We start from the raw sequence: 16552 nt of genomic DNA, 5'->3' as shown, positions 1-16552 counted from the left end.
AGAATTATTTTTTATTTACAATAATAATTTCTTATATTGTCAATTTAATTATTTCTATTATAATAAAATTTATTACGCTTGTTCTTATATTTTATTATATTTAGAATTATTATAAAGTATTACGACATTTCAAATATATTTTACACCAAATTATACCAATTTTATGATTATTTTTATCTTTTTATTTTAACACTTATTTTTTTATTTAGAATTATTTTTATTTATAATACTAATTTTTTTATGTTACAAATTTGTTACGTGTCAATAATACTTTTTACATTTTTTGTTACTTTTCATTACGTTTAAAGCTATTAAATTTTTTTTGTTAAGGTGTAACGATACATCTAACCATTTTAGATAAAATAATATCAATTTTACGATTATTTTCACCGTTTTATGTTAATTCTTATTTTTTATTTGTAATAATAATTTTTTTTATATTACCAACTTAATTATTTACATTATAATAATATCTTTTTATGTTTGTTATTATATTTTATTATATTTAGGATTATTATAACTTTTTCTTAAAGGTGTTATAACACTTCTAATCATTTTACGTCAAATGATATCAATTTTATCATTACTCTCACTTTTTAAATATTAACACTTATTTTTTTGGTTTAAAATTATTATTTATTTGTAATAATAATTCTTTTATGTTGCCAAAAATAGTATTTATTTTACAATAATATTTTTTATACTTATTCTTACTTTTTATTACGTTTAGAATTACCATAACATTTTATTAAGGTGTTACGACACTTCTAATGCAATTCATGCCAAATAACACTAAGTTTACAACTATTCTTTACGTTACGACATTATAACATATTTTACACCAAATGATTATAATTTTTTATTTATTCTCACATTTTTACGTTAAAATGTATTTTTTGTTTAGAATTATTTTTTATTTATAATACGCTTGTTCTTACCTTTTATTATGTTTAAAATTACCTTTAAGGTATTACGACACTTCTAATATATTTTACATCAAATAATATCAATTTTACAATTATTCTCATCTTTTTACGTTAATACTTACTTTTTGATTGATTTATATTTTTATTTACCATACTAATTTTTTAATCTTACGAATGCATTAAATTTCAATGATATCTTTTTACGTTTGCTGTTATTTGTTACGTTTAAAATTATTATAATTTTTTTAAGGTACAACAATACTTTTAATTATTTTATGTTAAATAATATTAATTTTACGATTATTTTTATTGTTCTATGTTAACTCTTAACTTTTTATTTAAAATTATTTTTTTATTTGTAATAATAGTTCTTTTATATTGTCAACTTAATTGTTTATGTTTTAATAATATATTTTTACACTTGATGTTATCTTTCATTACGTTTAGAAGCATTACAAAATTTTTTTTAAAGGTATTATAATACTTCTAACTATTTTATGTCAAATAATACCAATTTTACGATTACTCTCACCTTTTTTTTTTTATACTAACACTATTTTTTTTGTTTTGAATTATTAATTATTTGTAATAATAATAATTTTATGTAGCCGAAAATATTATTTATATTACAATAATATTTGGTTACACTTGTTTTTATTTTTTATTATATTTAAATTTATCACAACTCTTTATTAAAATGTTACAACAATTCTAATCCAATTTATATCAAGTGACATCAATTTTAAAAATATTCTTACAGTTTTATATTACGACACTTCTAATACATTTTACGTTAAATGATTCCAGTTTGACAATTACTCTCATTTTTTTACGTTAATGCTTTTTTTGTTTTAAAATTATTTTTTATTTATAATAATAAAATTTTGTTATGTTGTCAACTTAATTATTTATGTTATAATAATATCTTTTTATGCTTACTATTACCTTTCATTACATTTAAGATTATTATAACTTTTTTTAAAGGTGTTACAATACTTCTAACTATTTTACGTTAAAAAATACTAATTTTACAATTATTCTTCTCTTTTTATGTTAACTCCTATTTTTTATGTAGGATTATTTTTATTTATAATTTTTTACATTACTAATTTAATTATTTATGTTTTAATTTTTTTTTTCACTTGTTGTTACTTTTCATTATGTTTAGCATTATTACAATATTTTATTAAGGTGTAATCATCTTATAATCATTTTACATCAAATAATACTAATTTTATGATTATTCTCTTTTCTTTTTGCATTAACTTTTATTTTTTGGTTTAAAATTATTTTTTTTATTTGTATTGATATTATTTTTACAATACCAACTTAATTATTTTTGTTACAATACATCTTTTTATGCATGTTGTTACATTTCATTACGTTTATAGCTATCACAACTCTTTGTTAGGGTATTATGACACTTTTAACTCATTTTACATTAAATAACACCAAATTTACAATTATTCTCATATTTTTAAATTAACACTTAGTTATTGATTTTGAATTATTCTTTGAGTTTAAGATAATAATTCTTTTACATTGTTAACTTAATTATTTACGTTATAATAAAATCTTTTTACGCTTGTTCCTACCTTCGTTAGGTTTAAAATTATTACAACTTTCTTTTAAGATGTTATGACACTTCTTACATGTTTTATATTAAATGATACAAATTTTACTATAATTATCACATTTTACGTTAACCAATTTTCAATTAAATTTTTTAAATATTATATTATCTTATCCTCCTTTTTAGAAATATTAAATAGATTATATTTATTTGTTAAAAATTTTTTATTTTATTTAATAAATAATATTTAATATTAATTAATTAAAATTATGTTAACAAATTAACAAATAATTAATTATTTTTATAATTAAAAAATCAATGTTTATATTATTTTTTTATATCTAACTGTTATTATTTAATGATCTTATAATAAATCAAAAAATTTAAACTTACAGTAAAGGTTCTCCACATTCAACATGAAGTAGAAAGATATCTTTTTTTTTAAGCCATTTGACCATTTTATTTTGGGTTAAAGCTCATTGCTGTAATTTTTTTCAAAAGTTATTTTTGTTTTATATTAACATTAATAATAAAAATAATGATTTTTATGATAGTTACTATTAATATGAAATTTTGTTACTTATTAATAATAAACTAAATGCTATTTTTATTAAAAAAATTCTTTTTTAGATTATATTATAATGATAATTTTATTTAACTACTATAATATTATTGTTCAAAAATTTTGATAACATAAAATTTGATATATTTTGAATACCAATAAAAAATAAATTAAATTATACAATAAAATATAAATATTTTTTAAAAATATAAATTACATTTGCAAATAAAAAGTAATAATTAAAATATGCAAAAAATATTTTTTAAATAAACAATTATCATTTAATATGATTTAATTTAAACTTATTTTAAATATTTATTAAATTAATAAATATTAAAAAAAAAAGAAAAAAGAAAAACACGTTCCCACGAGGTCATTATTCTAGTAAACTTAAAAGTAGAACCAAAAAAGCAGTGTGGATTATGGAGTATATATATTATTGACATTGTATTTCTATTTTGTACCTCCTCCTATGTCCGATGTCTTTTCAAAGGTCATAGCTTCACGTTGTTCAATTTCGTTGTGATTGACTTCTTTTTACCTTTTTAGGAAAAAAAATGTCTACTGTCTATGTACAACACCTACACACGGTTGATTGTAGAGTCGAGGCCTTGCTCTTTGCTTTTACAGCCGCATCCTTCCTATCCTAATCCTCTAATGGATGAAAAATGCAATTAAACCCTATTACTACGGATAAGCTTAGAAAAGAAAATGACGGGTACAAAAAACCTGGCAATTGGGCAGCAAACACATGGTTTGATAGTTATGTTGGATATGAAAAGATAAATATGATAAGATAAAAAAAATATTATAATAAATTTATAGTGATAGATAATAATTAATAATTAATAATATAAAAAAATAAAAGATATTAAGATTTATGTGAAAAATTTTTTAGTGTAAAATAAAAAAAATCATGAATCACTAAAAAAATTTTTGCAATTAAATAATAGATATGTAAAAATTTTTTTAACTAAAATTAGAGTTAATTAATAATTAAAAAGATATTTAGAGAAATCTCAACAAATATATCCTAAATTTGTTCCTAAAGAGTTTTAAATCCAATTTTTACTATTTATAATGTAAAATACTGAATCATGAACCTATTGATAAAATTTTAACTCAATCGAATCACGGATTAACTTTCATTCAACTAACTTTTTCTTTTCTTTTTTCTCTTTATTTTTTTAGCTTTTTTTTCCTTTTCGATGCACTCTCTCTCTCACTTTTTTTTTACACCAAAAATTGCCCTCACTTTTCTTTTAATATATAGGCTTTCTTAAGGTAGCCTAAAACATAAGGCCTATGACCTTTGAATAGTCAAAATCATAGAGCTGAACTCTATGTTCCTAACAATCTTCTCCTCCAACTCCATTAAGAGGAGATTTATCACTATAGAAGTTTTATTTAGAACTTACATTAGCCAAAGAATCCATTCCAGCTAAGTTATTACAGAGCTCAAGCTTTTCCTATAAAGTTTGTTAATATGGACTTTCTTTAACAACATCTACTATTCTTCGATCACCGAACGTAGTCAGTGATATCTAACATGAATGTGCTTCATTTTTGCATGGTATGTGACATTCTTACTCAAATCTAAAGCACTATGACTATTACAAAATACCACATACTTTTTCTAATTAAGCCCTAATTCAAGAAGAAAATATTTTATTCAAAGTATTTCTTTACCTGTTTCAGTTGTTACAATATACTCAACCTCTAAAGTTGACAAGGTAACACACTTTTGTAACTTAGACTACTAAGATACAACTTTTCTTGTAAAAGTAAATAAATACTCTCAAGTAGATTTTTTATTATCAAGATCACCTGCTATGTCAGTATCAATAAACTATTCTAGAACTGATTGTAAAACTTTATAAATCAAGCACATTTTTGAGATACTCCTCAAATATTTGAAAATTCATTTCATTACTTCCTCGTGAACTTTAATTGGATTAGAAAGAAATTTGCTCACTACGTTAACTATATGAGCAATGTCAGGCAATGTGCAAACCATAAGATATATCAAAAAATTAGTTGTAGAAGAATATAAAATACCAGACATAGCTAGTTACTTTTCCTTAATCATTGGACAAGATTTTTTACTTAGATGAAAATAATTGATAAGTGGACTACTAATTGATTTAGCATATTACATGTTGAATCTATTAAGCACCAATAATATATATATATATATATTTGTGATAACCACAGCTTTTCAGCTTTCTTATCCCAAATAATATCTATATCAAGAATTTACTTTGCTGGACCTAAAATTTTCATGTAAAAGGATTTAGACAATTGTTCTTTCAACCTACGAATTATACCAATATCTTGCCTGACAATCAACATATCATCAAATATATAATAAGAGAATAATGAAGTTACCATTAAAAATTTTTTTGACATACATACAAGAAACTGCTATTATTTCTTTATAGTTGTGGCTCATCATTAACGAATTAAACTTTTTATATCACTATCACGGAGCTTGTTTCAAGCCATACAAGCTTTTTTTTTTTCAGTTTGCAAACTAAGCACTTTTTTTCTTTCACTTCAAAACTTTCAAGCTGATCCATATAATTGTCCTTCTATAAGTCACCATATAATAATGCAATCTTAACATCAAATGGCTCAAGCTCAAGATTCAAACTAGCTACTAATCTTAGTACCACTTGAATGGAACTCATCTTCACAACTGGAGAGAAGATTTCATTAAAATCGATGTTGAATTTTTGAGAAAAACCTTTCATCACTAATTGAGCTTTGTACCTTACTAATTTATCACTATCTTTTTTCAGCTTGAATACCTATTTATTTTTCAACGACTTCTTCTTTTTTGAAAGTCTAACGATATCATATGTATCAATTTTTTGCAATGACTTTATTTTTTCTTTCATTACTTTTAATCAATACTCTCTATCTAGAGTAGTCTGCACATCTTGAAAGTTTTTACCTCATTGGTAACTAAAATAAAATCTGAACTTGGACACCTAATGAATGACCTATGCTATCTGGTTGATCTCTTAAGCTAAGATACACTACTTGATTTTAAAGGTAGTTTCTCCTACTTAATACTCTTTGGTGGAAAGGACTGTAACCCTACTCAATATTTTTAAGTAGAGAGGATTGCTCCTCCTACTCAAAATTAATTACATTTAGTTCATCGTTAACTATAGTTGGCTTATTCATATCCTTGAGTTTTATCTCTTGCTCATTTCTACAATCTATAACTCTTTTCAGTGGAATTTTTATCGATGTTGAAACATCATACTTGACAATAACCTATGTAGTCTTCTTATTTTTCTTAAGGTCTACTATGATTTTTTTTCATGAAAGACCACATATATGTTTTTAGGTGTTTTTCTTTTCATTGGATCCCATACCCTGTAGCCCAGCTCCTCATTACCATATTCTATAAACACACATTGTGTGGCTTTGCTATCAAGTTTTAACATCTACTCTTTCAGCACATGCATGAATTTTTACACCTTTAAACTTTCAAGTGAAAGTATGAAGCTTCTTTCTCTGTCCATTCTTTTTTTGGAATGTCAAAGCACAAAGAAACCGATGGTGATCTGTAAAGCAAATAACAAGCCGTGTTGATTACTTCACCCTAGAATGACTTTGATAATTTTACTATCTTCAACATACATCTGACTTTTTTCATAATGGTACGGTTCATCATTTCAGCTACACCATTATGCTGTGGTGTTTCAAGTTTTATCATCTCATACCCGATCTTATGCTTTAAATAGTATTTTTCAAAGTCTTTGAATATGTATTCTTCATTATTATCAGTTCAAATACACTTCAAGGGTAACCTTGTCATCATTTCCACCATAACATGAAATTTTTTAAAATACTACAACACTTTATTTTTGTTTTACAATATATACATCCAAGTTTTACATGAAGCATCATCAATAAAAGTAACAAAATACCTACTACCACCCAATGACTTAACCTTAATGAGATCATATACATCAAAATGAATCAATTATAATCTATTTGTTTTAGAACTCTTAAAAAAAAACTCTATAATAATTGCCAAACAAATAATAATCACATAAATTAAGAGACATAATTTTGGTCAAAATAATTAGAGACTGCCTTGCTAAAATTTGTAATCTTTTTTCGCTCATATGTGCTAGTTTTTTGTGCTACAAGTTTACTGAAACATCATCCTTAACGGTATTTATCTAATTGTCATTCAATTGCATCAATGTCTTGTACATTATGCAATATAGTTTTTTTCTTGTAACTACCATAGATCCTTTGAGAAGTTTTCACTGTCATTTTTTTATCGACTCTCATATCCGTTATTATCAAAGACATTAATAGCAATCAAGTTTATTTTCATATCTAAAATGTGTCTAACATCCTTCAAAGTCAACATGTAGCATGTATTAGTTTGTATAATAATATCAATAATCCTAACAATCTATGACATACTTTTGTTTCTCATCTTAGTGCGATTAAAGTCTCTTGCTTTATAAATTATAAACAACTCCCTCTTAGGAACATAATGATATGCTGCTCTTATATCAATTATCCATTCAATGCAGGGATCGCCAATATTATTACAATCACTATGTGTATAAATCAAAGTAATTAAATCACTATTTGAATTCATTGTTGCACCATTACCATCATCTGAACTCTTGTCTTTTCTATCTTTTCATTTTTGCTTCAAAATTTTACAGTATCACTTTATATGACCTACTTTACTATAATGAAAGCATTTTACTTTATCTCTGAACTTGGATCTATGTTTAAACTTATTATAGCCTTTTGAGTTATAATCTTTATCAATGTTTCTACCCTTATTCTCTGTAACCAGAACTAAATTCTCAGGGTCTAAATCTTTTCACCTTATTTTTTCATTTAGCATACTATCATTTACCATCTTTAATGTCACATAGTAATCATGAGCTAAATTAAGAATAGTCACAACTAGAATATTCTAGTTGTTTGGCAATAAACCTAAAAGAGATAAAGCCTTTATTTAATCATTCATCTTAAGTTTCATAGTAGTCATTCGATTAAATATATATTGAAAATCAGTCAAGTGCTCAGTAATTGATCGTCTATCTTTGTATTGTAAAGTTGTAAGTTTTTTAACAAGCATAACTTTATTCGTACATATTTTTTTCTCAAATATTGATATCAATTTTTTTTCAACAATATGGGCATCTGTCTCCTATGCTATTGATAGAACATGTTGATATCAACCTATTTTTTTATTGTAGCTAGCATCTTTCTACCTAACTTCTTTTAGCTTTCATCTTTCGTATCTACTGGTTTAATCAAATTACTTAATACTAATTTATATAAATCTTTACAGTATAAATGATCCTCCATCATAGGCTTCCAAATTGAATAATTTAATGTTATTAATTTTATCATGGAATGTGTATCACCTCTTATGATCTCAAACAAAATTTACTTCTGTTTTAGATTGCTTTTGTATTGATGTTTAAAAAATAACAATCATTTTGATATCACTTATTGGACCTGAAGTGACAAACACAACAAAGCAAAAGCAATATATCCCAATAAACCTATAGCAATAGCAACAATCAATGATTAATAACATAGGAAAAATAAAAGCATACTAAGATTTACATGAAAAATCCTTCAATGTAAAGGAAAAAATCATGGACTACTAGAAAAATTTTTACTATCAAATAATGGTTATATAAAGTTTTTTTTAGCTAAAACTAGAGATAATAAACAATTAGAGAGACAATTTAAGAAATCTCACAAAATAGATAACTCAACAAATACATCATAAATTTATTTCTTTAGAGTTTTAAACTTGATCTCTATCGTTTAGAATATAAAATACCAAATCATAAACCTATTGATAAAATTTTAATTTAATAAGATTATGAATCAATTTTTATTCATCTAACTCTCTTTTTTTTCTATTTTTTTGGTTTTTCTTTTACCTTTTCGACGCATTCTCTCTCCCTTTCTTTTTAGGCAAAAAATTATCTCCACTTTTCTTTGAATATATAGCACTCTCTTAGGATATCCTAAAACACAAGGCCTAAGACCTTTTAATAGTCAAAACCATAAGGTTGAATCCCATGTTCCTAACAAGTTGATGGGTCGATGCCTTTCTTTCCTAAATCAAAGTCCCAAGTCCTAAGCTAACCTTTTCACGGGGAAAATGCGAAAGTTATTCCTTTCTAAACTGAAATGGAAATGAAATGAATATACCTATATATACATACATATATGCATACATGGTATGAAAAATACACCACCGTCCACCATCCACCATCCCTCGTTTTCATTCATTTCTTTTTTCTTTTTTTTTGTTTTTTGTTTTTGGTATTCATTTTCATTTGCTGAAAAGAATAAATCTTATTAAGTGATGTACATTTGTGCCTGGACTTCTTTCTTTGCGCGGGGGCGTGCTTACCGACACAAACATTGACGTGTGATTCTCTTCCGAGTCTCAACTTGACACACCCCCGAACCACAGCCCCCCCCCCCCCCCCCCCCCCCCAAAAAAAAAAAAAAAAAGCAGAGGCATAAACAAAAATCATATTAAAGAGAAATTGGAGGAAAATTTTGACTGGCGAAATCCATAAAGAAAACAAAAACGCGGTAGGTTTTTTCCCTTTTTTTTTTGTTGATGGCGATCGGATGAGGTACTAATACTTGATGGATCTGAAGCCCTGAAACTAACTGAAACTAAGGTGGGCGATCTTCTTCTTCAGCCAAGCACACACATCATTCTATAAAAAAGGTTTGATCTTTGCTGCTTCCTGCAACCAATGCTGCTTTGACCATCATATCTCAACTTCTTGGATTCCCTACAAAACAAAATTTTCTCCTTTTCCACTTAACAAGCTGACTATCTAGATTAAGTCTTGCTGTTCATTTCTCACTACCTGCTAGCCTTTCTGCTCGCCCCCAATGCATTTTGTTTTCCTCTTTCCGGGGATTCTTTGTTGTTTCATATCTCTAGCAAAAAATTTAAAACATAGAATAAAGAGGGGAGAAATTCAATTTTGTGGACACCCATGTCGTTATTACAATTTTCTTGTTGGTTGGTAATTAATATTTGGTAATTATTGGGTTTTACTTATTTCCGTGAGTGCTATTTACTCACCTGCAAACATGCATGCTAGGCGTAGAAGTACTGGGAATGGCTCTAGGTCTAGTTATATGGGGATGGGGCTTGCCGCCTCCCGGATATCCCCTGAAACTTCGGGTAGAGGCCATGGCTTTTACAATTCAGAGTACCGCAACTTCAAGCGTGGTTTTGGACGTGGCCAGAGCCACCTGAAATCGTTTCAACCACGTCCACCTACACCACGCAAAAGCACTGACATATTTATGGAAGCAGGCCGACTTGCTGCGGAATATTTAGTCTCTCAGGGATTGTTGTCCCCTAGTGTGCTACCTGCCAAATGGCAGAATGGTAGTTTGAAGAAGCAGATGGGCGATTATTAGGATTATAGGTCACAAGAGGGTGATAACTCCCACTTTCCCCCGGATGGGCGGACATCGGATGGGTGGACATCGGGCCTTGCTTGTCTGGGAAATGCTACCTTTGATTTGGGTTTAGGCAGGAGAAGATACCTTGATGATTATAACTCCACAGGGTCAACAAATCTTCCTAAGGGAAGAAGGAAAGAGGGATCTTATCAAAGTTATAGCTCCGATTGGGGTCGAGAATATGGGAGAAGTGGGTCATGGTCAGATAGAGTTAGGACTTCTCCTTATTTGGAGATTGATGACGATAATGTTTCCGGACATCCTGAAGAGCCACAAGTTTGTAAAGATGTTGGTAGTGGATTGCAGACGCCTCTTTCAATCGAGTTTGCACGAAAAGATATGGATTTAGATAACTCAAAATTTGATGATAAGCACAAACTAATATACAAACTACAGGATGAATTGGGCTCAAAGCCATGTTCTTCTGGTGCTGCTAAAGATCAAAAGTTGGAAACTGATGGTGAACTCTTGAAGGGATTTGATGATTCAACAAATTTTAGTGCAGAGGCTGCAGAGCTAAAGGATGGCAGTAATAGTGTTGAAACTGACGAGGAGAGTACCTTGAAGGATTTATCCTCCCAGCATTCTTCTCCAGAGGATGATCCCTTGGGCAAGACTGGTACAGGGTTACTGGCACTCTGCAAATTTGCTAAGGTGCCTACTAAAATGCGTTCTTCCTTGACATCGAAGAATTTAAAAGCTGACTCAGTTTCAATCAATGAACAGGAAAGGGTCTCTGATATTGGAACTACCGGTGCTCAAGCCTTATTTGACAATTCTCTGGGAGGTTCCTCTGGTGATATGCTATTAAAAAAAAGTCTGGATTCAAAACCTGATTCTGAACTTTCTAAAGACTTGTCTGTTCATTCTTTTGGGTTGGATCACATTTATGGCATTGAGCAGGGTAAGTGTACAAGGTCTCAGTATTTCCCTGATAGAGCCCCTTTGCATGACAGTGAGCAGGAATTAGTTCAGGAGATGCCTGGTCTCCAAAGATCCAGCTCTATCATTGTGGTTAAAGAGAGAGGTGAAAAATGAGGTTTGGAGCAGAGTGATTTGGGGGAGGGAGCCAAAAAACCAAGAGAATGGACTATCACGGCTGAGTTCTTGCCTTTTCCTGATTTTGATGACAAGAAAGTAGGTTCAGTAGAAGGGAAAGCTTCATCTTCTGAGAAAGTCGGTGTGACTGTTTATAAAGAGATTCAAGACAGCTTGGTTATGAATTCTCATTTTCCAGATGGAGATGGCGAATCAAGTGTCAATTATGCACAAGAAAAGCAGCTTTTTCCAAATGCATTCAAGATCTGTGACCTTAATATGATGGAAGCGTATGATATAAATGCAAATCATCATAATGATCCAATTATTATGTACTCATCTGCTTCAAAAACCAAAAATGAAGCAGCAACAATTGATATAGATTTGTCAATGAGTAATTCCAACAACTCTGGTGCAGGCAATAGGCATACAAGTAACTGTAAAGAGATTGAAGTGATTGATCTAGAGAATGATTCTAGCCAAGAAGACAATGCTGTTGATAATTTGGTGAGAAAGTAAGTTTACTGACTTTGCTTTATTTACAATTCTGCTCATCTTCGCTTCTCCAGCATACAAATAGTAATGAAATGACCTTCACAACTTGGTTTTCTGTTTGTTTCCCCCTTTTACTAAGTGCAAAGTGCCAGCGGCTAATTGCAGTATGCCACATCTTCATCTTGAATTTGACTGGTTTATCATGTAGGAGTGTACCAATGTTTGTGGGCACGAATGGTGATATGACTGATGTACCAGATCATTATGATGGGCTTATGATCACAGAATTCCTCAGAAAATTTTCTAATTGCCCTCCAGAGGATATGAACCCCCACCCTTTTCAAAATGAAAACATTAACACTCTGCAGACTGAGGACATCAATCCTTTGCAGAATGAGATGGGCCTTCATAACGGAGAGGTACGACACTAATTGCTGTGTGTAGGATGTCCATTCTGTGTACAAATCTTTATGTTATACACCTGGAATCTTGATACATACTGATCTTAATTGTAATGAAAATTTGAGTGTTCCCTAAAGTTAAGTTTCTTAAAACATGATATTGTGGTTTGATTATTAGTATTTTTTTAGGTATATTGTCATGAATGGTCTTTAAACTATAGTGAAGTGTTCAAAGTGGTACCTAAACTTTAAATTTCTAATATGCTACATGAGGTATGAATCTATTAACTAATGCGGTACTTATCTCTATTTTGGCTAGCTTCAAATAATGACACGTGGCGTACAAACAACTCTCCAAGTACTATATTAGTTAACTAGATTTATAGTTCAGGTACCACATTAGAGATTTTTGAAGTTCAAGTACTACATTGAACATTTCACTATAGTTTAAGGGCCATTCATGACTTTAACCCTTTTTTAAATTAGCTATATTAATATATTTCAGTTCAATAATTTAAGTATTTGTGTGATGAGTAATTTTTTTCATTTTATTTATTTGTTTCAGGGAACTCTTGGGGATGACGACATGATATATATGTCCCTGGGAGAAATACCATTAAGTATGCCACCTATTTAATTTTATGGTTGGCTTTCTTGTTCTTCTATTCAATAGTTGATCTGTGTGATCTGTTGTTTGGCTGGACTGGTATTGAATACATTGCACATTCATGCATCAATTGAATATTGTGGAAACATGATATATGTTTAAAAGCTTCTGGTAAGGAAAGAAATGAAAGAGCAAGGAAATTTCTTTTATTTTTTTGCATTTTAAAGAATTCATAGAATTTACTTTTAATTTAAGTTCTTTTTTAACTGCCACTATTTCATATACTACGTTTGGTAAAAGGGAAAGTTGGTATTTGCCACCAACTTAGCCCAAGTTTGTATGATCCAGAGGAGAATGCCTATTGAAAGAAATCAAATGGTGTTTGCTAAAAGAATACAAATAAATATACCCAGCATCAGCAATTACCAGTTGATTGCTTGTAGAACAGGCTGGTGTGAGCTAAAGGAAGCATTAAGGAATAAATATTTTTGCATTTCATGAATTGAAAGAAATCAGCAAAGATAAGGATTATGAACCTTCTTGCATTTGCAAGCAAATGGCCTAGATGCTAGATAGTTTATTTGGCAGTTCTGGATAGAAAAGATTAGGAAGGGTAACTTTGACACTTGATAAAGAAAAGTAAGAGGGCTGCAAAAAGGAAAAGCTAGCATCGCATGTTTGGTTCATTGATGGAAAAAGAAGGTTAAGGAAAAGTTAGGAATTTTTTGTTCAAGTGATAAATCAATCATATAGTGACTAGCTTATTAAATCCAACTTCTTTTCTCCCTAGGTTGATTTGGAAAGTAAAACTAAATAGTTAAGTCTTTCTTGTGTCTTCTGTCGTGACTTTTCTTCCTCTTGTTTTCCGCTGTCAATCCGAACAGATATAGAGAGTCAAGTAATGATTTTCAAACACCAGGGTTTTGCTTTGACCCCACAGTTATGCAAATTTTGAATTTTCTTTCCCATTTCATGTAAATCAGGTGCTAAGATGTGTGGTGGGACCTCCCATAGGGGGCTTTCTAAGATTAACAACATCCTGGGCTAGCTGCAAACTTGTATGAATAAGTGTTATGGTAACTCTGGTTCAATTCCATTAGGCCAAAAACCTTGTCCTTGATTTTCTTTCCCTTGGGACTTGTTTTCCCCTTCTGATTGTCCAAAACATTTATGCTTCAATCTACCATTCTTAATTATGTATCGCATTTTAATATTACACTTACTGCTAGGTTCTGACTTATTATTTGTAAAAATAAATCAAAATTTTGTTACATTATGCAGATGCTCTTCTAACTAAATGTTGTTCTGGTGTGAATTCTTTTTCATCCTTTCCCACCCATTTGTCCTTCTACCCTGAGAAGCCTTTGATGATTTGTTTCAGGCTTTTTGCCAGCATGGGAGCAACCACCAGCACAGGAGCATGAAAAGCCCTTTTGATTCTACAATTGCGCTGGATATGTGAGGAAATACTGCTTAGAACATTAACATTAATCCCCGAGGTTCCTTTCTCACTATTGTTAGTTCCATCCAATTGCAACTTGCTTTTGATTGGGTTTAGCTTTGTTGATAAATTATGCTTGTATATCTCTGCTGCTGATAGGGATTTAAGAGATGGTGAATGCTTTTCTTTCATTCGGCTGTTGCACCTCATCATTACATGAAAGAAATATGCTCTGCTAACTAAATATTGTTCTGGTGTGTATTCTTTTTCATCCTTTCCAACCCATTTGTTCTTCTACCCTGAGAAGCCTTTGATGATTTGTTACAGGCGTTTTGCCAGCATGGGAGCGACCACCTGCACGGCAGTATGAAAAGCCCTTTTGATTCTACAATTGTGCGGGATATGTGAGGAAATACGGCTTAGAATGTTAACATTAGTCCTTGAGGTTCCTTTCTCACTATTGTTAGTTCCATCCAATTGCAACTTGCTTTTGATTTGGTTTAGGTTTGTTGATAAATTATGCTTGTATATCTCTGCTGCTGATAGGAATTTAAGAAATGGTGAATGCTTTTCTTTCATTTGGCTGTTGCACCTCTTCATTACATGAAAGAAAGATCTTCATGTTGATTTCTAAATTATTTTTCTTCTTTTTTGCTTGAACTGGAATGAGATCTAGAATGATATCAAGTAATCAACTTAAGATGTATTTAGCCAACATAAGTTAGCAGTTTTTTTAAAAAGGAATTTGAGGATGATGCAGATTGAGATCAATATTGAGAGAGTTGTTATGTATAATGACTACACGTCACTTGTCAGAGTCCTTTGTCACAATTTCTGATGAGCAATGATACATTCATGGCAAGTCCCACTAAGCCCTGATGGGCAGGGAAGACTATGTATTGATTCAATATTCTGGGCTGTTTAGACAGGAAAATTTTAAGTTTTTGGCCGCTAGAGCGTGAGAGGTTATTAGATGCAATATGTGTAATAAAGTAATACTTAAACAGAAATAATCTCATGCTGGAGATGGTGTAATAGATGCCATTTTGACTTTTCAACCTTGGGTTTGTGAATTACTGCTTGTGATACAGCATATTTCTGAATTTCCAAGTCTCCGGAAGTGGATGAAATGGTGCTCCGCAATTCTACCTGTTTTGAGGAGCTTGAGCTGCCTTGTCTTTCATGTTACTTATTTTCCAGCATGCTTGTGCTGTTATTCTCTCTTTACTCTTACTATAAATCAGGAGATACTTATCTATTGATAAAGTTGTCCGGTGTTGTAAAATTGTTTTATTCATTCTTTTGTGGGCTTGGTTAATGGAGAGTAATCATTCATTCAACCAAGGCTTGATTTTATCCCAATCATATATTTCTGTCATGGAATACTGAGTAGTGATTAGAATGACATCAAATCTTAACTATTTAGTCATTTTATTCTAGGTAATTTGTGCCTTGGCTATACTGAGGCCACATCAAAATATGGTTTTAGAAAAACCAGTAAGTTATTAACTGCTATATGTTGGCTGTTGAGAGTGAGGGTTCTGAGAGAAAATCTTGAAATGTTCATTGATTTTTTATTTTTTATTTTTGGAAGGTGGGGTGTAATGGGATTTTGGACTGAGTTTGGATGAGAAAGCAGAACCACAAGAGGACACGCACTCGACTGACTGTTGAATTGGTGTTCTTTTGACAGAAAAAGCTCCAGTTGCAGGCCCGCTGATTCTCCGTGAGCACAAATAATTGCATTATTACATTCACAACCTGAGATTCATTGCATTTGTCCCTCTCCCTCTTTATTAGAACTAGATTTTGACCTGGGGTTTTCAATTTTTTTCATAATAATATTTCAACTAATTAAATTTTCATGGTCATTTTGTATTTAACAAAAATATTTTATTATCAATATTTCAATCAATGACATTTTTTATTTTAGAAGCTTAAATATAAGAAATTTTTTAAAAAATTTCTTACACTCTAAAAAGAAAAATAAT

General features: G+C 29.8%; 1 pseudogene across 1 annotated transcript; it reads left to right on the top strand.

The window, feature by feature from the left end:
• The first annotated feature begins 9652 nt into the window (after nucleotides 1-9652).
• On the top strand, nucleotides 9653-15196 carry LOC111275518 (uncharacterized protein At4g26450-like; annotated as a pseudogene). Its single transcript, XR_016333584.1, has 4 exons — nucleotides 9653-12132; nucleotides 12252-12531; nucleotides 13079-13133; nucleotides 14502-15196. The product of XR_016333584.1 is annotated as an uncharacterized protein At4g26450-like (transcript).
• Nucleotides 15197-16552: the final 1356 nt, after the last annotated feature.

Source organism: Durio zibethinus, chromosome 25 (assembly GCF_047325235.1).
Source record: "Durio zibethinus cultivar Kanyao isolate XHJ-2024 chromosome 25, ASM4732523v1, whole genome shotgun sequence".
Taxonomy (NCBI): Eukaryota; Viridiplantae; Streptophyta; class Magnoliopsida; order Malvales; family Malvaceae; genus Durio; species Durio zibethinus.
Note: the sequence above shows the minus strand (reverse complement) of the source record. Positions and strands in the feature narration are given on the sequence as shown.